The sequence below is a fragment of the Xenopus laevis genome, chromosome 1S (assembly GCF_017654675.1).
Source record: "Xenopus laevis strain J_2021 chromosome 1S, Xenopus_laevis_v10.1, whole genome shotgun sequence".
Taxonomy (NCBI): Eukaryota; Metazoa; Chordata; class Amphibia; order Anura; family Pipidae; genus Xenopus; species Xenopus laevis.
The window spans coordinates 72218343-72241373 of NC_054372.1; the positions used below are offsets into that span (position 1 = coordinate 72218343).

General features: G+C 36.1%; 1 long non-coding RNA gene and 1 pseudogene across 2 annotated transcripts; both read right to left on the minus strand.

The window, feature by feature from the left end:
* Window positions 1-3999: 3999 nt before the first annotated feature.
* Window positions 4000-11152, minus strand: LOC121393100. Of its 2 annotated transcripts, none has more exons than XR_005964918.1 (3): window positions 10623-11152; window positions 5959-6115; window positions 4000-5060 (listed from the first exon to the last, which is right to left on the minus strand). It is a non-coding gene; the product is annotated as an uncharacterized LOC121393100 (long non-coding RNA). The 2 variants fall into 2 exon arrangements; XR_005964919.1 differs by lacking the exon at window positions 10623-11152 and adding an exon at window positions 9351-9429.
* A 5724-nt stretch (window positions 11153-16876) lies between these two features.
* On the minus strand, window positions 16877-21727 carry LOC108704521 (annotated as a pseudogene).
* Between the last annotated feature and the right edge of the window lie 1304 nt (window positions 21728-23031).

Consider the following 23031-nt stretch of genomic DNA (forward strand, 5'->3'; position numbering starts at 1 on the left):
GCATATTTGTGTCTGTTACCATAAATGTGTATACACTATATATAGCTGTCAAATAAAGAACAAAGTAAAAAAAAGTATATGAAGGTGTTTTCACACTAATTATTGAGCTGCTGGAAAGGTATTTGTGGTGGGGAAGTTATTGTTTTTATTCAAGGTTATAACACGGTAATTATTTGTTGTATTTTGACAAGTCTTTTCAAAATGCGACAAAGTTATATGATTATAACAGCAAATATAAACCATTTTAGTAACTTTCAGGTCATATGAAGCAAATGTATGTCTATATATGAATAAGCCCTATAAGGAATTCGTTAGATAAGAGGCTAGTAGTCTGTTTGATGACTCCTGGAAGGTGCATAATTTGTTTGTTCCCGTTCTTCCTATAAGATCCTTAGGTATTGGGACTATTCCATGACCAATGGATTTTCTCTTAAAGGAGAAGTAAACCCCTTATTAAAAAAACCCTACCCCCTATGCTACATAGACCTCCCTCCCTCCTCCCCCCAGCCTAGCTGCTACCCTCTGCAAATGCCCATAACTTTTTACTTACCCCGTGGTGCAGATTCATGGCATCAGAGTTCATGGGTGACATCTTCTTCTTCGGTCTTCATCAGGTCTTCTTCTGGCGCTTCGACAATTTGTGACTTTCGGGGGATGCGCAGTTGACAAAAACCCGTAGACTGCTCCAACTGCACATGCGCCGATATGCAACTTACTTTCCGATGAAAACCGAAAAGTAGAAGATGGCTGCCGTGAACTCTGATGCCGTGAATCTGCACTGACGGGTAAGTAAAAAGTTAGGGGCATTTGCCCGGGGTAGCAGCTAGGCTGGAGGGAGGGGCATCTATGTAGGGTAGGGTTTTTTAAATAAGGGGTTTACTTCTTCTTTTAAAAGTTCCATATCGTACCATGATGTAAGTCGGAAAGTAAAGATCGTAAAATGTCTGTTGTGGAAAGTGTGCTATGTATGGTGTCCGTGTATTAAAGAATTTTGATGTGTTATGTTCTTTTCTGGTTATTGATTCTAACCATTCCATATGGAAAATATGATGTTTTTGTTTTGCCAACGTTAAGGATAGAAGGTCTGTGTTCAACCATTGTTGCAGCATTATTTTTCTGGCTGCTGCCACTAGTTTGCCCATTAAATTCTTTTTGGTCTTTGTTAGTTGTGAAAATAGGGTAGTATTGCTAAAGAGTGCACATTCTATTTGTATTTGTATGGGTTTTCCAGTGTGGGCAAGTTATTTAAAGGTTTGTTTGACTTTTTAACTAAAATCTGTTGGCCTTCAAATGTTGTTTGTAAATGAATGGGAAAGTAGGTAAAGGATCCTGTACAGAGGGTTGTTGTCAATTTGTACATTCTCTTCTTTAAAGTGATACTGACAATAAAAAACTACTTTTTAAAATATGAATGTACATTAAGGGGCCGATTCACTAACTTCGAGTGAAGGATTCGAACTACAAAAACTTTGAATTTCGAAGTGTTTTTTGGGCTACTTAGACCATCGAATGGGCTACTACGACCTTCGACTACTAAAAGCTACCGAACTCAATGTTAGCCTATGGGGAAGGTCCCCATAGGCTTTCCTAAGTTTTTTTGATCGAAGGATACTCCTTCGATCGTTCGATCGCACTATTTGCACTAAAATCCTTCGACTTGATATGCGAAGTCGAAGGATTTTAATTCCCAGTCGAATATCGAGGGTTAATTAACGTATAAAAACGGTGAACAATCAGACTGAAGCTCAGAACCTTTTGCCCTGTTCCACAATGCACTGCTATAGAGCAATCAGATTAATCAGATGGCAGGCATTGTATTTTGGGGTAAACCAAGGCCAAAACCCCTTTGAAAATATCTAGGTGAATGTTTTTATTCTTCAGCATAATGTGCTGCTCAGTAGTTCACAGATACACATCAGTGTATCAAATGGCAAAATTTGGTAAGTGTGATGGGGTGAATTTAGTTTTTTATTGTTTGTTAATGCTAATTTGTTTTGCTGGCCAGTAATCTGTGTAAATAGCTATGTGTATAATTTATGTAAATACTTTGGGTGTTATTTAGCTTTGGTTAACAAACTGAGGCCTACTTGTTTGAAGCATGTGACTCAGCTGTGTTCAGAGTATATGTAAATGGTGCTAAAACAATTGTAGATTGAAAGCTGTTTTTGCTTTATGTTAAAACACAAGTGTGCATGGAAAGCTTTACTTTTTATATATAAATGAAATTTATTGTACAAAGCACTTACCTACAGCTCTCAGAGAAGCCACTTCTTAAAGGGGCGGGCAGCCTCTCAGAATGAATATTTATAGGGTAGATGCTGATCACATGGTGTCAGCATAGAGCAGTCTGGAAGCTATAAAAGCTGCAGACTGAAATCATTGTGGTGTGTTAAGCCTTTGTGAGAGGTTGTTCTGGAGCTCAGGAATGTGTGCTTGCAGGGCTACTGCTGACCGCCTGCTGGTGAAAAGTGCATACTGCAGCTTTGCACATTGTTTTCTTCATTTGCATGAAAAATAAAGCACAAACTTTCCACTGAAGATCTGCCTGGCTACTGTACTTACATGCGCCCAGTGACAGTAAGATAAAAGGTGTTTGAGTATGAGCATAAACCGATATCAGACTGAAGCTCAGAACCTTGGAGAAAACTCTAGGTACATGTAGTGTTCTTTGCCACAATGTGATTTTGAGTAGTTCTACGATACTATGAAATGGTGCAGTCTAATTGTTCACATAAATAGATGAGTGATTTTTGGGTAAACTAATGGCAGATTGAAACTTACAGGTACAAAGATGGCCTATTGTGGTCAGGGGTGACCAATGTTTCAAAAGTATTTGCTGACGTTCTTCTGGATATGGGCCCAGAAGTGTGCAAGGCCATTGTACGCAGGGGCCTGATTTCTTTTAAGCAAAAGTAGTGGCATGCATGAGAGGATGGTTCCTGAGAAATGTTTTTGCATTCAAGCATACCATGTCCTACCACCTAAACAAACCAACAAACTGAATATCTTTATTTAAAAGATAATATAGCTCCTGCTTTTAAATATGGAATACAACCTTTCCCAATGCCTTCTACTATCCATGTATTTTGCAAAAGGAGGTACTGTACATAAGTCTTTAAATAAATAATAAAGTATAGTATAATAAATAGTAATAAAGCTTCCCCAGACATTAAGCTTTTTAAAGAAATGTTTACAGTAGTAGAAATTTGAAAGACGCGTCTAACAGTAAAATACACTCTATATTTACTTGAAAATTGGTTTTATTTACATTATGTCAAAATTGAATTTTAAAAAAGTATGCATATTTGCTACACAACAATGCACATAATAAATCAATGCAAGTCTATGTATCTATATGTATGTATGTATATTTTTATTTATATAGCACTACTTTTGTATGCAGCACTGTACAGAAGAACAATAACTCAATAAAACAAACAATATTACAATATTAAATTCAAATAGATACAAAGTACAGTTAAATTAGAGGAAGGACATCCCTGCCCTGTAGAACGTACATAGGAATTTTAACTGACTTTAAGGGGCCGATTCACTAAGCTCGAGTGAAGGATTCGAATGAAAAAAATTCGAATTTCGAAGTATTTTTTTGGTACTTCGACCATCGAATTGGTTAAATTCGTTCGAATACGAACGAAATCGAACGAATCGAACGAAAAATCGTTCGACTATTCGACCATTCGATAGTCGAAGTACTTTCCCTTTAAAAAAAACTTCGACCCCCTACTTCGGCAGGTAAAACCTACCGAAGTCAATGTTAGCCTATGGGGAAGGTCCCCATAGGTTTGCTAACCTTTTTTTGATCGAAGGATTTTCCTTCGATCGTTGGATTAAAATCCTTCGAATCGTTAGATTCGAAGGATTTAATCGTTCGATCGAACGAAAAATCGTTCGATCGATCGAACGAACGTTTAGCGCTAAATCCTTCTACTTCGATATTCGAAGTCGAAGGATTTCAATTCGAGGGTCGAATTTCGAAGTATTTTTTACTTCGAAATTCGACCCTTAGTGAATCTGCCCCTAACTGTTTTCTGAAAGGTTTAATTGATAGAGACTGGACATCCTATATTTCTTGGCATTTAAATGCAGTGAACTTTAAAAAGAGATTCCCCATACCCCCAGCATCTCAGCATATTGCTCTAAGAACAACATGTTTAATTGCAATATGGGGCATGTTTAGTAAAAGTTTTTCACCTAAAACCTTGCAAGCGTTTTATTTTTGTTTTCAGATGTCATTCTCTAGCATACCAGAGTATTCAAGTGCAGAAAAAAACAAGTTCTTTTATGAAAATCAGTGTATTCACTGAAGTATTCTCAAGTTCAGTTAGTAAATATAAGCCTATAATTACAACTCAAAAAAAATTTCTGGTGAAGAAAAAAGTGTCATTGAAACTATGATGTATTGAAGGAGCAATGTAACATTTTTTTGTGATGTCTCACACTTGAAATAAAGAAAAAAAAAACAAAGATCTAACAACATCCATAGACATTCAAATAATCAAAGCATACTTACCATTTTTTTATAACTACTATTCAATTAAATCAATTACTAAAAAGATCAAATCATCAAAATAGTGACATAAATATCATTGATAATTTTTATTATGAGTTTACTTTGCTACTAGAGGTAGGGGTCTATTTAAATTTGAGATGAATTTTCTAATGATAAGAAAATTTGAATAAAAAAAGTGAATGCAAATGAGTTTTCAGCGAATTAACATGTTTGTTTTTCAATTTGTGTTTTTTTATTTAAAGAATTATTCTTTAGCACAATTGGTTTTGTCATCAAGAAAAACACGATCAAGGTTAATCACTTTTTTTTTGCAGATAAATGTAATTTATCAAGTTCTACAAATTGATAAATAGACTTCAATATGAGTTCCTGAGAACAGGAATACATTTTATACAGTACATATTGGCAGCATCTTATAAATCTTATATAATTGCTGCAATTGTTTCTTCTGTTTGATGCAGATACCATGCAGGTTTAGTCTAACATATTGAACAGGTTGAAGATTTGGCAGCGTTTGCCCCAGCTGCAGCTGCAGAAAAAAAAAAGGCAGATTACATAATTTGAAATACAGTCAAATTAATAGCAGCCTGCCAATAAAATGCACAGTATTGCATGTATGTATGCTTCCAATAAATGTGTAGTGTAATTTTATTTAGCCCACATATATATGTGCAAAGGGCAATATTTCAGGCTCCCCTTACCAAGGCTCAGCATGTTTTCATGTATCAGTTAAGGTGTCTTCTGTGTATACTCAGTAGCTTAATAAGCAGGATCAGTTGAGTAAAATCTAAACTGGAAAACATGTTTAAAGATCCTGTTCCTTAAAATAGAATTCATCTGGTCCTAAAAGTACCACAGGGAACATGCTGTTTTGGAGTATGTAATTAAGAGAAGTAAACTGAAAACAAATTGATTGTGTAACTACAGTGACTTTGGTAAAAGAGGATTCAGAAAGATTATGGATTAAGGTTAATTAAATTCAAATATGTTGTTTTCTGAATGCAGAACTAGACAGAATAAAATTTATTTGGGAGTGGTCAACTCCTGAATGCAGTAGAACAAGTGGAACAGTGCAATATATTGATACTATGAGGGGTGCAGTACAGACCTACATAACTTTATATCTGCTTTTAACACAACCATAGAAGCTTCACCTGTTTATACAGTATGTACAAACAAAACTATGCAAGAATAAAATATTCTTTGTAAACAAGGAGCTTCAATATATTCAATATTTCATATTTTTGGTATTTAACATTTCTTTAACATACAGTATAAAAAAGGTCCCAGTATTGCAATCCAAATATACCTCACTTGGCAATCTGTCTCCCTCAACCAAATAATTATTTCTTTTTAAAAATAGCATGGCACACTGGTATTATCATATTAAAAGGCAAATGAACACTAGTGCTATATAAAACACCAACCTTTTCTTGCAGCGAGTTCCTCTACTGTCTTTTTCTTCTCTCCATTGATTGCTTTTACTTTGGCTTCATATTCATCAGCAAGAGCCTTCCATTCCTTCCTGTTATTTAACAAACCATCTAACATTGGCTGTATTTCTTCATGGAAGCGTGCAAATTCCTAAATTGATCAAATTCAAACAAGTCAACATTGTGTGCTACAAATCATACTGATGGTACCCATTTTATTTAGAATTTTAGTATGTTTTATTTTAGTATGTCTTTTCCTCAATGATACTTATACTAACATTCTAATTAAAAACTGATGTTATAACAATAAAACAGCCTAAATTTAGTCTTCCATTTTTGTGAAATTAAATTATGAAGTTATGAAATTATATTTTGCCTTATAGTTTAGGGGGATTGACTAAAATCCTAAAATGTCTCACTATTTTCTTAAAACCACTTCGACCAAACTCCTGTGCACTTTTTTTTTACTGTACTTATCAATACATTTACTTGAAAAAAATCTGGTGCAGGAATAGACTCGGATTATTATATGAAACCCAGCACAGATCTTCAAATTGCGAATGGGACATCAGCCATTGAGTTTCTACATGACCTCAGCAAGTTTGAGATGGAGTACTTTTTTATCTGGACTTTTAACAGCATCAGGGTTTAATAAATCACTAAAAATGTAAGTTTTTGTTCTCCATCAAATTGTGTTTTTCCCCTTTAAAACTCGGACCAGAAAAAAAATCGGAGTTTAGTTAATAACTCCCTAAATTGTACATATGTTGTAGACCACTGAAGCTAGTGTCACCTCTGAGACTTATTACACTAACATCAAAGATTAGCACATACTAGCCTAACTAAATAATTAATATAAGAATGAAGAGTCCATTATATTTTTATCTAGTATTTGCAGGATAGACTATTGCATTCTGGTGTGGACCCTTTAAGTCACTTGTGTTTTCTTTATTATTCATCATTCAAGCTGATATAAATGTATAAATATAAATCTATAAAGAAAATAGTAAAAAGGCACTCAGATTTAATGTGAAATAATGTATTTAAAAAATAACTGCTAATAATAAAAGCAACTCTGCGATATACAATATCTCACATTGAAGAAAAAGTAAACATTTTATTTTGGCAGCATTATCCTTTTAAAAGCAGTTATAATTGTGCTTTACCATTCACCTTGTATACAAATGTGCACACAAAGTCAATAAAACCACACTGAAGTTTTGGCAGCTCTACAGACTTATTTCTGTCCATCATGGACTGTTACAAAAGATAAGTAGCATAATTCTGTGAGATAATAGACAACATTCATTCAGTGAGATGCATAGAAATAAATAATTATGCATAGAAATAAATAATTATAAAATGTAAAAAGGTTAACAACACACATGACTGCCATGCTGGTAAATGGGAACTAGTTAATTACAAGTCAGTTTTTTGTAACTTATGCAGATCATATGGATTGGGTGAATGGCGGGATGAACTTGTGCTTTCCCTAGATCATTCAGAGTGGGCCACTGGGGTATTCTGGTGGAACAATAGGGTTACCTTGTGCTTAAGTGAGCTTTGCACTGCAAAACTGAAGCAGATTTTAACCTCTCCCAAGAGGTCAGGTTATACCTGCTAATACTACAGGCACAAGTGCGTACTGTATTGCCTCTGTAGCATTGGTAAATGAGCGATAATGCATTTGCTTCAGAGACTTGAATATGGTTTATATAGCTAAGCTTAAATGAAAATCGCTTACAAAATAGACATTACAAGGAACAGTTCAGTGTTAAAATAAAAACGGAGTAAAAACAGTAGATAGGCTGTGCAAAATAAAAAATGTTTCTAATATAGTTAGTTAGCCAATAATGTAATACATAAAGGCTGAGTAAGTGGATGTATAACAGAACAGAATACAACTTCCTGCTTTTCAGCTCTGAGTTAGTCAGTGCTTGTAAAAGGGATGTAAAGTAAAAAAAAAAAATCCCACTTTAACTTTCTTAAATGAAAAAGAAATATATCTCTAATATAGAAACCTGACTGTATGCAATGTCATTCCCCCTTCGTTTTAATTGCTCTGACAGCTGCAGAAAGGAAACTTCAGACGGTCCCTAACTGCTCTGCAGGGAAACAATCATACTTTCAAATAGCAGGGGGGTGGCTCCCCTCATCTTACTTTCCAGAACTCGAGCAACTTTGTTTGTTTCCCAGTAGAGCAGCCGGCGACCGTGTAGTGATTTGTACCCGCAGACCCAGTGCAGTTTGCATATTCTGATTATTGATCAGTCTTGCTGTATCGGCTTCTGGCAGATATTATTTATTTGTGCTATTTTGATAATTTATGACGATCCCTAAGCTTAACCTCCCAACTGAAGCCCAGACGACACTGAGCATGTACGTTGTCTTGGTCTTGCAAAGATGTTTAACATAGTTACAAGATGATGACCCCCTGTGGCCAATTTTGAAAACATAATTTGTTTATTAGGCTTCTGGTGCGGTAAGTGCATGATTATGTTTAGTATACAAAATACAGCATTTCAAGCATTATTCTATTTTAGACTTAAATTCCCCTTTAAAGGGGGGGGGCACATGGGACATAACTGTTCAGTGAGTTTGCAATTTATCCTCAGCATGCAGGTCAGACTCAAAAGCAAACAGTTATGACCCATGTGGCCCCCTCAAGTCACTGATTGTTTACTGCCTGGTTACCAATCAGTGGAAACCAAGAGAGCAAGTAGTCTGGCTATTATTTTAGATATCCAGTCACCACATTCTTTGCAGATTGCACTATTGGCTACCTTACTATATTAGAATTTTTTTTTTATTTTGCACAGCCTAACTATTTACATATTGCAGCTTTTATTTTTACACTGAACAATTCCTTTAACATAAATTAAAGTTCTGTTCTTCTAGTCAAAAGGGATGAACTCACATTTTATGTGAAAAACATTCCCTGCCATCTGTCTATATTGGTCTCTATGTTATTATATGTCACAATTAGACATTAATAACATAGAGCTAGCTGATCAGTGATTAGTTCAGTGCTACATTGGGTTTGCTTTGATCATTTGTAGTTTTGCTTAATCACTATAAATTTAATCCTTTAGTCCTCCATATCATTATCACATCTTCTACCTGCCAGCTGGTTGCACTACCTAAATTTGAATTCACTGTGGTTCTTTACTCGAAGAAAATTCCACTACAAACTGGTTTGATTTGATAAAGGTTTTATACTTGGTGTGCATTTATCACATCATTCTAGGATGTCAGCACAGCAACAGCGCTAAATGCTAATAACCATAATTGCCTGTAAGATTCTAAATGCTTGTTTGATGTGAGTAGTACTGTACATTGGGCCACTCTTTTCCTGTTCGTTACATAAGTGGATAAAAGATCTTTACTTCCAATAGGTTGCTGTTGAAGAACTGTTCTTTCCAGGTCTCCCTGTTCCCAGAATTCAGCTGCCACTAAGAGAGTAACCTATTACAGTAATAGAAAAAAGTAAAATAGAATCCCAAAGGGGTATATTTGTATTTCAATACATGTATTGATGACCATGATCGCCTAAGATCACACAAAAATTATAAATAGTAAAATAGTTCATAAAATTCAACATTAGCTTTATTAATGCCACTGTATGTTCACCACTTCCTTCATTTACATTTATTATGTACAATGTGAATGGTCACATGTTACTGGTGTGTGTCATAAGCCTAGACTTGTTTTGCTTAGCAAAAATAATAAAATTTTCTGTCTTCAAAATTAAATATATGATTAGTATAATTTCAGGTTTACTATCAATAATTTTGCAATAACTAAGTATACATATATAACAAATTGTTTCCATAAATAATAAAGGAATTAATATCTAACTTTGCTCTGAACTTCCCAGGGCTTGGTAATAGCAGATAGATCACAAGCCATCATCATCATGGCCCTGCAGAAGAAATTATTTGCTGTCCATTGTGTTAATGGCAATGCTTTAATTGATATTCAGCTGAAGTCTTTTTCTTCGTGGCTTTCATAAAAGTTTAATGTATAACTGAAGAATTATGCATTTCAACAAATGCTGCAATTATATCTTTCTTGTCTGAATATATGTCCATATCATTAACACATACCTTATGGCTCAAATGTGTTTTTCTCTTGAGCACTTCTTCCGGCTCCACTCTTAGAATACTGTCTACACTGGACTGCTTAAACTTAGTGCAGGCCCTGACTGACCCATCAGAGATTGTGTCATACAGCTTATTAATGATAATGATTTTTTACCCAGAACAGAAATTCAAGTGCAATGGTAGAATGAATGTCTTCAGTGTTATATACACATTTATACTAAACACAAAAAGTCCCTCCATGGTGGACCTAACATGGGATTCCGCTCTACCCATCTACAAACTTGAGTTCCTGCACTGGTCAAAACCACAAACCATACTAAATCCCTTTACTCCCTGAAGCATAAGGCTACATACTAATTAGTACCCTTATTATTCAGCCTACCACAGGATTACAACCCTCCTCACGGACACAACATGGCCTGGTTAAGAACTGCTGAATATTCTAATTATTTCTAAACGTGTTATATTATGTGTTCATTACACTGAATGTTCTTTCTTGTATAAATATGTCTGCCTAATTTGTCTGTATGGGATTGAAGCAGTATATCTTCTTACATAACAATTTCTTTCCTTGTTGTTTCCAAAGGTAAATATTCAATCCACTTTTGCCCATCTTCATAAGTTTTTGATTGGTCAACAATCTTCTGAAACATTGTTTGCTTTCTGTAAAAAACATGAAAGAAAATGTTTGTAAAATTTGAATCAAATGTTAATCAAGTTTTCCTGGAAAAGGCCTTGAATGTCAGGAAGGATATAAACAACTTCAAATGGTTCAATGGACCTCTGCCATTGACTTGTACATGAACTTGGTAGTTTTTAGGTGGCGAAGTTACAAATTAGAGCTGTTTCCGGGGTTGAGGTGTGATAAATCTCATATTCAAATTCCACAAAGTTGGTGGTTTTAAACTCGAAATTGTGAGTTTTGACAAAAAAAACAAATTCGAAAATTAAACCTTAAATAATGCCCCATAATGTCCCCTCGCAAGTGTCTTTTTTCCAGTGAAACAACCCCAAACTTGACAGTCTACTCTCATAATTTAAGTCTTCTATCCCTCTAACTAGTTTGGTTGTACTTCTCTGCACTCTTTCCAGCTCATTCATATATAAGGGTTTGTTCACCTTTAAATTAACTTTTAGTATGTTGTAGAGAGTGATATCATTCACATTAGTTCCTGCCCCAAAGGATCTTACACTCTAAAGTCTACCACATTCACACACAATGGCCAATTTAATCAGGAGCCAACTAACTAGCCTGTATGCTTTTGGGGTATAGGAGGAAACCAGTCTACACCCACACCGACATGGAGAGAGCATACAAACTGCTTGGAGATAGTGCCATGACTAGGATTGAACTTAGGACCCTAGCAACGAATAAGTTCTACCAACTAAGACAAAGTGCTGCCATTTTAACCTTCCTGTCAGGACTTTTTTCCTGATCAGGAAAATTTGTTAAAATGAAAAAAATAACCTTTTGGTAATAATTTATCCTTGATCGAACAGTTGCCTAGATCAAATACCATATCTCCAACTGTCCTATTGGTATTTTTTTTTTTTTTCATACAGGTGAATAATTAGGTGATACATTTTCAGATTTAGTAATAGTGATATTCTCTCTTTTTTTTATTGTTTTTATTAACTTTTCGCAATTACATTTGAATATGCATTTATAGAAATTATATATACTGTAGCATAATACAATTCAATATAACAGAAATTAAATTCTAAAACTTGTGACTGATATCAGATTCAATTAACAATCCTGGCCTTTTTTTTAATCATTGGTTATAAAATGCCAGTAAGCTTGTGAGATGACTCCTGGAGGGCATGTTTGTCCTTAGATCACTTTCCTGGTTTATATTTTGGAAGTAGTTTTGTCTTTCTAAAAAGAGTGGGTTGTTGCAGAAGATTTAGTGTCATACCAAGGCGTGTATTGGAAAGTTTGTATTGTAAGATATCTGAGAGGTGTGGGGAGTGAGTATATTTCCCAGGTTTCAAAGAATTTTTGAGAATATTGTTCTATTTTTGATATTGCTTGTAGCCAATCCATATGGAATATGTAATGTTGTTTCTGTTTTTTTAGTGTAATAGATGGGGTGTCAGTTGAAAGCCATTGGTGTAGAATCGTTTTCCTGGCTGCTGCTGCCATTCTCATTTCCAGTTGTTTTTTGGATTTTGTTAAGTGATTATAGACAGTGATGGGCGAATTTGCGCCGTTTCGCTTCGCTGAAAAATTCGCGAATTTCGTGCGAAATTCGCGAAACGGCGAAAAATTCGCGAAACGTCGCCGGCGTCTCGTTTTTGACGCCGGCGCCCGTTTTTTCGACACCGGCGCACGTTTTTGACGCCGGCGTCCGTTTTTTGAAAAAAAAAATTTGACGCCGGTGAATTTTTTCGGCGAATTTTCGCGGGCGTTTCGCGAATTTATTCGCTGGACGCGAATTGCGCAAATTCGCCGCGAATTCGCAACTGCCGAATAAATTCGCCCATCACTAATTATAGAGAGTGTTATCACTAAATAGCGCCCATGTTATTTGTGTTTGGATTGGTTTTCCGGCAATCTGTGTCCAGTAAGTTATAACCTAGTTCCAAAATATTTTAATTTTAGGGCATGTCCACGGGGTATGAATGATATTTGCTTTTGGAGTGAGGCATCAAAGACATTTGTCTGAAGGGAGTTTGCCCATTTTAAATCTGCGTTCTGGGGTTAGGTAGGACTTCTGTAGAAGTTGTAGGGCAGATTTCCTAAAGGGCGAAATGACTAATGCTAGCGATAATTCGCCAGTGTGAAGTCATTTCGGTACTTTGCCAACTCCCTAATGGCCGCAGCTAGCGGAAGAGACACGCGCTATCAATCATTCGCACTCTATCACCAGGCGAATGTTCGCTGTGGCGAAGAGACGTAGCTCCGCAAATTCAGTAAGTTGCGGAAATTTACTAAACGTTACCTCTTGTGCTAGACTTGCCTTCGCCACCTCAGACCAGGCGAAGTTCAATGGAGAGGATAGGACTTCCTCAATTTTTTGTTGAAAGTCCCAAAAAACTCTGGCGTCTTTTACTTTTTTCAGGGTGATAGCCTGCAAAAGACTAAACTTTTTTTTGGGTAACTGGGTTCCCCCCTACATTTCCTAACATATGGCACAAAAACTATACACTGGGCTCATGTGTAGGGCATAATAACAACTCTATTTTATTTTATTAAGGTTCCCTGGGCTTGTGTAATGTAATGTATTTGTTGCAACATATACATCCATTAAACTTTCACTTCCCACCGTATGCAAATTAGCCAACGCTAGCGCAACTTCGCTTTGCTTGCTGAAGTAACGTTAGCACAATGTCGCCAGCGTTCGGCGCCCTGGATGCAACGTCTCATTTTAGGGAATTAGCGTTGTCCTTGCGAATTTACACCTGGCGAAGTGTTGCGAAGTGGGCTAATCGGTCGCTATTGAATTTGCGCCGCTTAGGGAATTTGCCCCCTTGTTTCCTGTCCATGTAATATATACCGAGGTGTTTTATTCAGCAGCTCTCCAGTTTGCAGTTTCAGCAGTCTAGTAGCTTGGATCCAGATTACCCTAGCACCCATGCATTGATTTCAATATAAGACTGGAATATGAACAGGAAAGGGTTGAATAGCAAGAGGAGTAATAAAAAAGTAGCAATAACAATCAATGTGTAGCTTTTCAGAACATTTGAAAGCTGGAAGAAGAAGGCAAATAATTAAAAAACTATAAAATATAAATAATGAAGACCAATTGAAAAGCTGCTTAGAATTGGCCATTCTATAACATACTTAAATCTGATTTAAAGGTGAACCACCCCTTTAAGGGAACTCATAAGAGATCCAGTATTAGGGATTCCTACAAGCAAAATGTGTTTCTTGTAGTACAGATTTGATTATTAGTATTCGATTTACTGGGGTTTATTCTGAAGTAGGGCTGTAACCACTAAATATGTCCAGAGAACCAGCAGACCCAGCTTTGTGGGGCTCATAGTCAACTTGGAGACTGGGAAGCCCCCTATTAACTTTTGAGGAATTTACACCCACTATATATCTACTATGACGAACAGTGGGGGATGTACACACTTGTTTATATTACTGTGAATGTTTATATAGTGAATAAAGTACCCCCTCTTGTAAAATATAAGGATATTATAAGTTACCGAGGAGTTTCATGACCATATAAAAACACGAGGCTCAAGGCCGAGTGTTTTTATACAGGTCATGGAACTCCGAGGTACTGTAACTTCTAATATCCTCATATTTTTCAACTGGGGGTACTTTATTTATTATGATACACAAGTTTCAGTGAGTCATGTGACAGAAATGACATCAGAACTCACCGTTTATAACTAATGACATCAGAACTCACCAAAATATTTTAATTTTAGGGCATGTCCACGGGGTATGAATGATATTTGCTTTTGGAGTGAGGCATCAAAGACATTTGTCTGAAGGGAGTTTGCCCATTTTAAATCTGCGTTCTGGGGTTAGGTAGGACTTTTGTAGAAGTTGTAGGGCAGATTTCCTAAAGGGCGAAATGACTAATGCTAGCGATAATTCGCCAGTGTGAAGTCATTTCGGTACTTTGCCAACTCCCTAATGGCCGCAGCTAGCGGAAGAGACACGCGCTATCAATCATTCGCACTCTATCACCAGGCGAATGTTCGCTGTGGCGAAGAGACGTAGCTCCGCAAATTCAGTAAGTTGCGGAAATTTACTAAACGTTACCTCTTGTGCTAGACTTGCCTTCGCCACCTCAGACCAGGCGAAGTTCAATGGAGAGGATAGGACTTCCTCAATTTTTTGTTGAAAGTCCCAAAAAACTCTGGCGTCTTTTACTTTTTTCAGGGTGATAGCCTGCAAAAGACTAAACTTTTTTTTGGGTAACTGGGTTCCCCCCTACATTTCCTAACATATGGCACAAAAACTATACACTGGGCTCATGTGTAGGGCATAATAACAACTCTATTTTATTTTATTAAGGTTCCCTGGGCTTGTGTAATGTAATGTATTTGTTGCAACATATACATCCATTAAACTTTCACTTCCCACCGTATGCAAATTAGCCAACGCTAGCGCAACTTCGCTTTGCTTGCTGAAGTAACGTTAGCACAATGTCGCCAGCGTTCGGCGCCCTGGATGCAACGTCTCATTTTAGGGAATTAGCGTTGTCCTTGCGAATTTACACCTGGCGAAGTGTTGCGAAGTGGGCTAATCGGTCGCTATTGAATTTGCGCCGCTTAGGGAATTTGCCCCCTTGTTTCCTGTCCATGTAATATATACCGAGGTGTTTTATTCAGCAGCTCTCCAGTTTGCAGTTTCAGCAGTCTAGTAGCTTGGATCCAGATTACCCTAGCACCCATGCATTGATTTCAATATAAGACTGGAATATGAACAGGAAAGGGTTGAATAGCAAGAGGAGTAATAAAAAAGTAGCAATAACAATCAATGTGTAGCTTTTCAGAACATTTGAAAGCTGGAAGAAGAAGGCAAATAATTAAAAAACTATAAAATATAAATAATGAAGACCAATTGAAAAGCTGCTTAGAATTGGCCATTCTATAACATACTTAAATCTGATTTAAAGGTGAACCACCCCTTTAAGGGAACTCATAAGAGATCCAGTATTAGGGATTCCTACAAGCAAAATGTGTTTCTTGTAGTACAGATTTGATTATTAGTATTCGATTTACTGGGGTTTATTCTGAAGTAGGGCTGTAACCACTAAATATGTCCAGAGAACCAGCAGACCCAGCTTTGTGGGGCTCATAGTCAACTTGGAGACTGGGAAGCCCCCTATTAACTTTTGAGGAATTTACACCCACTATATATCTACTATGACGAACAGTGGGGGATGTACACACTTGTTTATATTACTGTGAATGTTTATATAGTGAATAAAGTACCCCCTCTTGTAAAATATAAGGATATTATAAGTTACCGAGGAGTTTCATGACCATATAAAAACACGAGGCTCAAGGCCGAGTGTTTTTATACAGGTCATGGAACTCCGAGGTACTGTAACTTCTAATATCCTCATATTTTTCAACTGGGGGTACTTTATTTATTATGATACACAAGTTTCAGTGAGTCATGTGACAGAAATGACATCAGAACTCACCGTTTATAACTAATGACATCAGAACTCACCGTTTATAAGGATATAATTTACAAGATATTCATGGCTTTTGTGTATTATATAAATATCCTTGCCACTTGCATAATTGGGTTAGATGTGTATTTGCTTATTTTTTATATGCTGACAGCTGTCTGGGGAGGCCACATCCCTATTGTTCAAAGAAGTTCCAATTCTAGTATGCCAGCCTAGGAATTTTAATAATTTTTCTTATTTCCTATTTATTGATTGGGGAAGTTTTAGATTTGGTTACGTCTACAGAATGTTATGCTAATGGTGTTTGGGGTCCAGGGGGACAATAAACAACTAATTCCCTATTTGCATGGAAAGTTTTGTAAACTAGAAGTTTGGAAGAAAATCTACTTATAGGTGCTTTCTAGAACGTTAGCTATAGAGCTTGAGGATAGGACATATACAGTATTAGATTCCCCCATTTATGTTGCATAACCATTTTCACCCACAAGTGGACTTTCAGGAATCACTAGCAGGGCTATGAAACTCCTTAGTATATGGTACCTCTGACTCCTCTGTTTTTAAAGGAACAGTAAAACAAAAAACTGAAAGTATATCAAGGTAATTAAAATATAATGTACTGTTGCCCTGCACTGCTAAAACTGGTGTGTTTGCTTCAGAAAGACTACTATTAAATAAGATGCTATGTTTCCATGGGGGCAGTCATTCATGCTGGAAACAAAAAGAAAAGGCACAGGTTACATAGCAGAACAAATAAATCACCATTGTATTGGACAGGGCTTTCTGATCCTTTCATTACATGGTACAAGCTGTTCTGATCCTCTTTACAGACAGCTTAGATGAAATGTAGTCCTCAGTACTTAGATACGTTATTTGTCATAAGATAATTGAGAACAGGAATGAATCACACAGCATGCTGGACACTGTAGATGTTTTATTTGATATATGCTATACCTTACAGATGTTTCAGTTGGCACTGAACTACAACTTTCACCATGCACTCATCATTTTGATTTCACTGACCTATAGTTTCCATCATTCTTTGACACACCACAAATGTCTATGTAGAATTTAAGTAAAAAAGCAGCTGTAACTTCAGAAAATTCAGCCCAAGCATTGGAGTGAGTGAATGCTAAATCTTGTTAAACAATAACATGTACTTACCTCTTCATCATGATTTGTAAAAAATGGTCCATCAAGTTTATTAACAGCCATTATAACCGCAACAACATCTTTGCCATTCAGGATTGGCGTGGCAAGTATGTTTTTTGTCTCATAATCTGTATCATCTGCAAATTTGCTGTCGGATGGGCACCATGAAATAAATGTTTTGTTATCATTGTAGAATACAGTTTCAAGTTATTATATTGGGAGAAGAGAAAAGCGACACACAGAGGCAACCTGAGAAAACATATTAATACAGTCATATGAAAAAGTTTGGGAACCCCTCTTAATTCTTTGGAGTTTTGTTTATCATTGGCTGAGCTTTGAAAGTAGCAACTTCCTTAATATATAACATGCCTGGAAACAGTAGTATTTCAGCAGTGACATAAAGTTAATTGGATTAACATAAAATATGCAATATACATCATAACAAAATTAGACAGGTGCATACATTTGGGCACCCTAACAGAGATATTACATCAGTACTTAGTTGAGCCTCCTTTTGCAAATGTAACAGCCTCTAGACGCCTCTTATAGCCTTTGATGAGTGTCTGGATTCTGGATGGTGGTATTTATGACCATTCGTCCATACAAAATCTCTCCAGTTTTTTGATGGCTGCCGTGAATGGACAGCCTGTTTCAAATAATTCCATAGATTTTCTATGATATTCAAGTCGGGGGACTGTGACGACCATTCCAGAATATTGTACTTCTCTCTCTGCATAAATGCCTTTGTAGATTTCAAAGTGTGTTTAGGGCCATTGTCTTGTTGGAATATCCAACCCCTGCATAACTTTGTGACTGATGCTTGAACATTATCCTGAAGAATTTGTTGATACTGGGTTGAACTAATCCAACTTGACTTCAACAAGGGCTCCAGTCCCTGAACTAGCCACACAGCCCAACAGCATGATGGAACCTCCACCAAATTTGACAGTAGGTAGCAAGTGTTTTTCTTGGAAAGCAGTGTTCTTCTTCTGCCACGCAAAGCGCTTTTTGTTATGACCAAATAACTAAACTTTTGTCTCATCAGTTCAAAGCACTTTGTTCCAAAATGACTGTGGCTTGTTTGTGGCGTGAGTGCAGAAAGGGCTTCTTTCTCATCACCCTGCTATACAGATGTTCTTTGTGCAAATTGCGCTGAATTGTAGAACGATGTACAGATACGCCATTTGCAGCAAGATGTTCTTGCAGGTCTTTGGAGGTATACTCCTGTATTTTTCTTGGCCTGCCAGACCTGGGTTTTACAGTAACTGTGCCTGTAACCTTCCATTTCCTGATTACATTCTTTACAGTTGAAACTGAGATAGCTTTTTGTAGCCTTCCCCTAAACCATGATACTGAACATTCTTTGTTTTCAGATCTTTTGAGAGTTATTTTGAGGATCCCATGCTGTCACTCTTCAGATGAGAGTCAAACAGAAGCACAACTTGCAATTGGCCACCTTACTGTAAATACTGTACCTTTTCTCATGATTGGACACACCTGCCTATGAAGTTCAAGGCTTAACGAGCTAATCCAACCTATTTGGTGTTGTCAGTAATCAGTATTGAGCAGTTACATGCATTCAAATTAGCAAAATTACAAGGGTACCCACATTTTTGCACAGCCAGTTTTTCACATTTGATTTAATTTCATACAACTGAATACTGCTTCACTAAAAATCTTTGTTCAGAAAATACCCCAGTACACTCAGATGTTCCTGGGAAATAAAAGACATACCACTGTTATCTTTTTTGTTGAAAGTAGAGTAAATTATTATGCAGACTGAGAGGGGGTCCCAAGCTTTTTCATATGACTATAATGTAACAAAAATTTTCATCAGGTCTATTAACCCAAAGAAACCTTTCAGCAAGTCACATTTACTGTTTGCAAGCAAACATGGCACCCTAACTTGTTTTATCAACTTGGATTTTAATTATCCGATTGTGTGCAAGTTACTGCGTCATTTGTCCTTAGTCTGCACTTGCGAGTATGGTGTAGCAACAGAGACATTAAGGGGAGTTACTTCCTGACTGTGTACTTGTTTTACCACCTGTCTATAGTTAGCAGCATACACTGAGACGTGTAGTTGCACGTACACTGAAAAAAGCTCCAATTTTCTTTTCTCTATTTTGGTTTAATTTATTGTGTTGGCTTGCTTTTTAAAAGAGAGAAAGACTTGGTTATATTGTTGTATTTAACAAGGAAGATGTTATCTATTATCTTATGTGCATAGCTAGGCCCAAGCCACTCACTCAGATGCTCAAAGTTTTCTCTTATTTGTCAGCAATAGGATATTAACCACCTTAGGCTCTATTTATTTATAAACCAAAGAATGTATTAATTTGTGACTCTTAATTTTGCTAATTGTCCATGATTGTACACTGTTTATAAGAAAATTCCCTTAGACCATATGGAGCAGATGGAACAGAATATATTTTCAGCATTAGCATATGTTGAGACCTTTCAACTGATTAAATACAGGGATGCTTCATTTCCAAGTTATTATGCTTCAATATCAGTCATATGACTCATCTGCAGAAGGAGTCAGAACTGGCAACAATATTGAAAAACCTCACAGTGAATAGTGCATTTACGTTAAAATCTTTTTCAAGACAAAACAAGATATTTTCAAATGCAAGGAAACATTCCATTGCCATTTAATTGTGTATGTGTATGTTTTCTCTTGTGTTTCAAACAGAGGCTGTGCTCTAAACTGATCATATATAACATTGCATTTATCTTCAGGGCTCAATACAACAACAAGAGAAACTGAACTCATTTACCATGAATACAAACCTGTCAAGATCCGATAACTTCACTTCTAATAATGTACCAGACATGTAACAGACATAAGTAAATCCATGCATACCATATGTAGGTCACATATTGAGTGGCCTTGGAAAGAGGATTGACATCTGTCTGTGTCTTATTCTGTGTAAGAAGGAGAGCAGATTGTGCAACATTCTATTATTAAGTTCTCATGACAGCAGCCAAGATTAATACACATAAGAAAAACAATGTAGTGCATTTAGAAAAATATCCAGTGGGCCAAAGAAAAACAGCTCATGCCTCATGCTGCATGCAGTGAAAAGCCATAATTTAATTGAAGGTGCTGTTTCTTCTTCTTTTCTGTTCAGATTTAAAACTGTAATCATATGTTAAACCACTGGTCTATCTCTGTCTTTTAATCATTTGATCTGATTTACAAAGTTCATCAGGTGCTAGTTTTGATTGAAAAGTATGCCTAATAATTATATATTTGTAACATTTTATTGGGGGTAGTGGAGTTTAATCACAGTTTTCCATTAAAAAAGACTGAAAGTTGTTCAGAACTTAAACAGGTAAATTAAAATGCCCTTTACGTAGCCAGTTTGCAGACCTCCAGTCTGCATCCCATTTTGTCAATTTGCAGCACAACCATGGGTTACTAAAAAGACAGCTTACTCTAGTAATACATACCTCGCTAACATCCTTGACGTTAACTGTTTTCTTTGTAGTTGCAACATGTCCTACAATTCCAATGTCCAAAGGATATACTATTTCAATATCAGGTGGAAATAAGGCATTCTTCCAGCTTACTGTTAGGCTGAACATGAAATAGTCTTGTAGCTAACTCAGGAGCACCATTTCTTTGCCTGTACATACATAGACTACAACGATCTGCATGTATAAGAAAACTGATTCACCACTTTCTCCATGTTAATACTTTCTTGCATATCATTAACGAGTTCAAAGAGAATCTCACTCTCTTCGACCTGCACAAGTTATCCTAAAAGTCGCAAAATAAACAGCAAGATCTTTCCGACCAAAGGCAGCAGCAATGGTTTCTGACTTGAGTTTCTTTTCAAAGTACATATGTGTAAAAGCAGGGTTGTTATCCATATAATTAGTGACATCCTCTAAAGTAAGATTCACTTACTTTTGAGGTTTTCATCATTGCAGAATTTAAAAAATATACCGTACAGGTATATTTTCTTCTGTGATGAAATGTTGAATGAAGGAATGTCCTTAAGGTCCAGACTGATGCTCTGCAGATAGATTGAATGAGTCAACTGTATATTAATCTTACAGTGATCAGCAAAGTATATCCTTAATGATGCTGAAAGTGAAGCCTGGAGAGGACAGCTCTACTCAAGTAAAACAGATCAGATGACTCTCTATTAAAACTTCAATCCACAGCAAATGTACATGGAAAAAACATTTTACTAAATAAACATTAAAAGACCTACTATACAACATAAATATGCTCAATACTGAATTATTCATGTTTGTGTATATGGATTCTTTCTGTGCTTCTCTGAAACAGATTTTAAAACAAGCTTCATTAAACAGATACTTGTATGGCATTATCTCTGTCTTACAAATAGTAATCTTGTTATTCCGATTCTGTTTTCCCACAATCATGACGGTAATATATACAAAGTCACAGGAGGGCTTTTGCAGATTATATAATTTAAACTTCTGAACACAACATTTAATTTTTAAGGGGGTTATTTATCAAAGTCGTAATGCCAAAAACTAGAAAAATTCTAGTTTTTTTTTTTTACTATAAAATCCGGAATAAAAGTTAAAAGTCCAAATAAAAAAGTACTCCAACTCAGACCTGCCGAGTTCATGTAGAAATGGGAGATGTCCTGAAGATATCCTGATCTGCGCATGGATTTTGTTTTTGCGAGTGTCAAATCTGAAAAATTTGTATTATTCAAATTTTTTCCCCAGTCTTTTCCCGCACAGGAAATTTTCGGAAAAATTTAATGATAAATAGGGTAAAAAAATCTGTGCTGATTTGGTCAGACTATTTTACCAAAAATTATCAGAATTTTTCAGATTTTGATCAATAATCCTCTTACTGTGTATTACATTCACATTTATAAAAGACATAAATGTGGATTTAAAGACCTGTAATATCACAATGCAATTTAGACTAATTTAGTAACTACATGTTGCCTCACCAAGGTGTACTCTCATTCCACTATGCATGTTTAGATGGATTATTGCTATATTCTCAAAAGCTGCAGAATAATTAAATAATGGTCAAACTCTAGTGCCAATATTATTTTCTGACTAGTATGGAATTGAACTTCTGTAGTACTTCAAGCATTGCTTGTTTATTTCATTCCATATACTTGATATACTTCATGAAACTTCTTCCTCAGTGTGAGGGCTTGAATACTCAGGTGGTCTTCACATTATGCCAGTAAGCCAGCAGAAAGAAGTGCAATGTGAGGTCCTGTGTTCTTTTTTATTCCATCCAGAAATATAGCAGACCTAAGTGAAGCATGTGCCACATACAACTATATAAATATACCCATGGAAATGAATTGTGTACTTTACATTCCTGTTTATAACCAGGGCCTTTGCCTTTGCTCCTTAGAACCAAACTTCCAACTGAAACTGATTTTCTCATACACCAAAAAATAAGTTAGCTTTGTTTACTAAAAGTCAAACACTGTGCCATTACTTAAGCCAAAATACTTTCCTTTAAGAAGAATCTATATGAAGTAATTAAATTAAAACTGGAAAAAAATGCTTTTTTTTTCATCTCAGTACAGGTGAAAGATTTACTCTCAGACCAGAAGTTTTTCAGACCAGAGTTATTTATTCCTTAGGCCCTTAACACGTTAGGGGGTTATGTAATAAAATACACTAAATTTGCCCAGGAGCAGTAACCCATAGCAAGTAGCATCTACTGGCCACCTGTTTAAAAT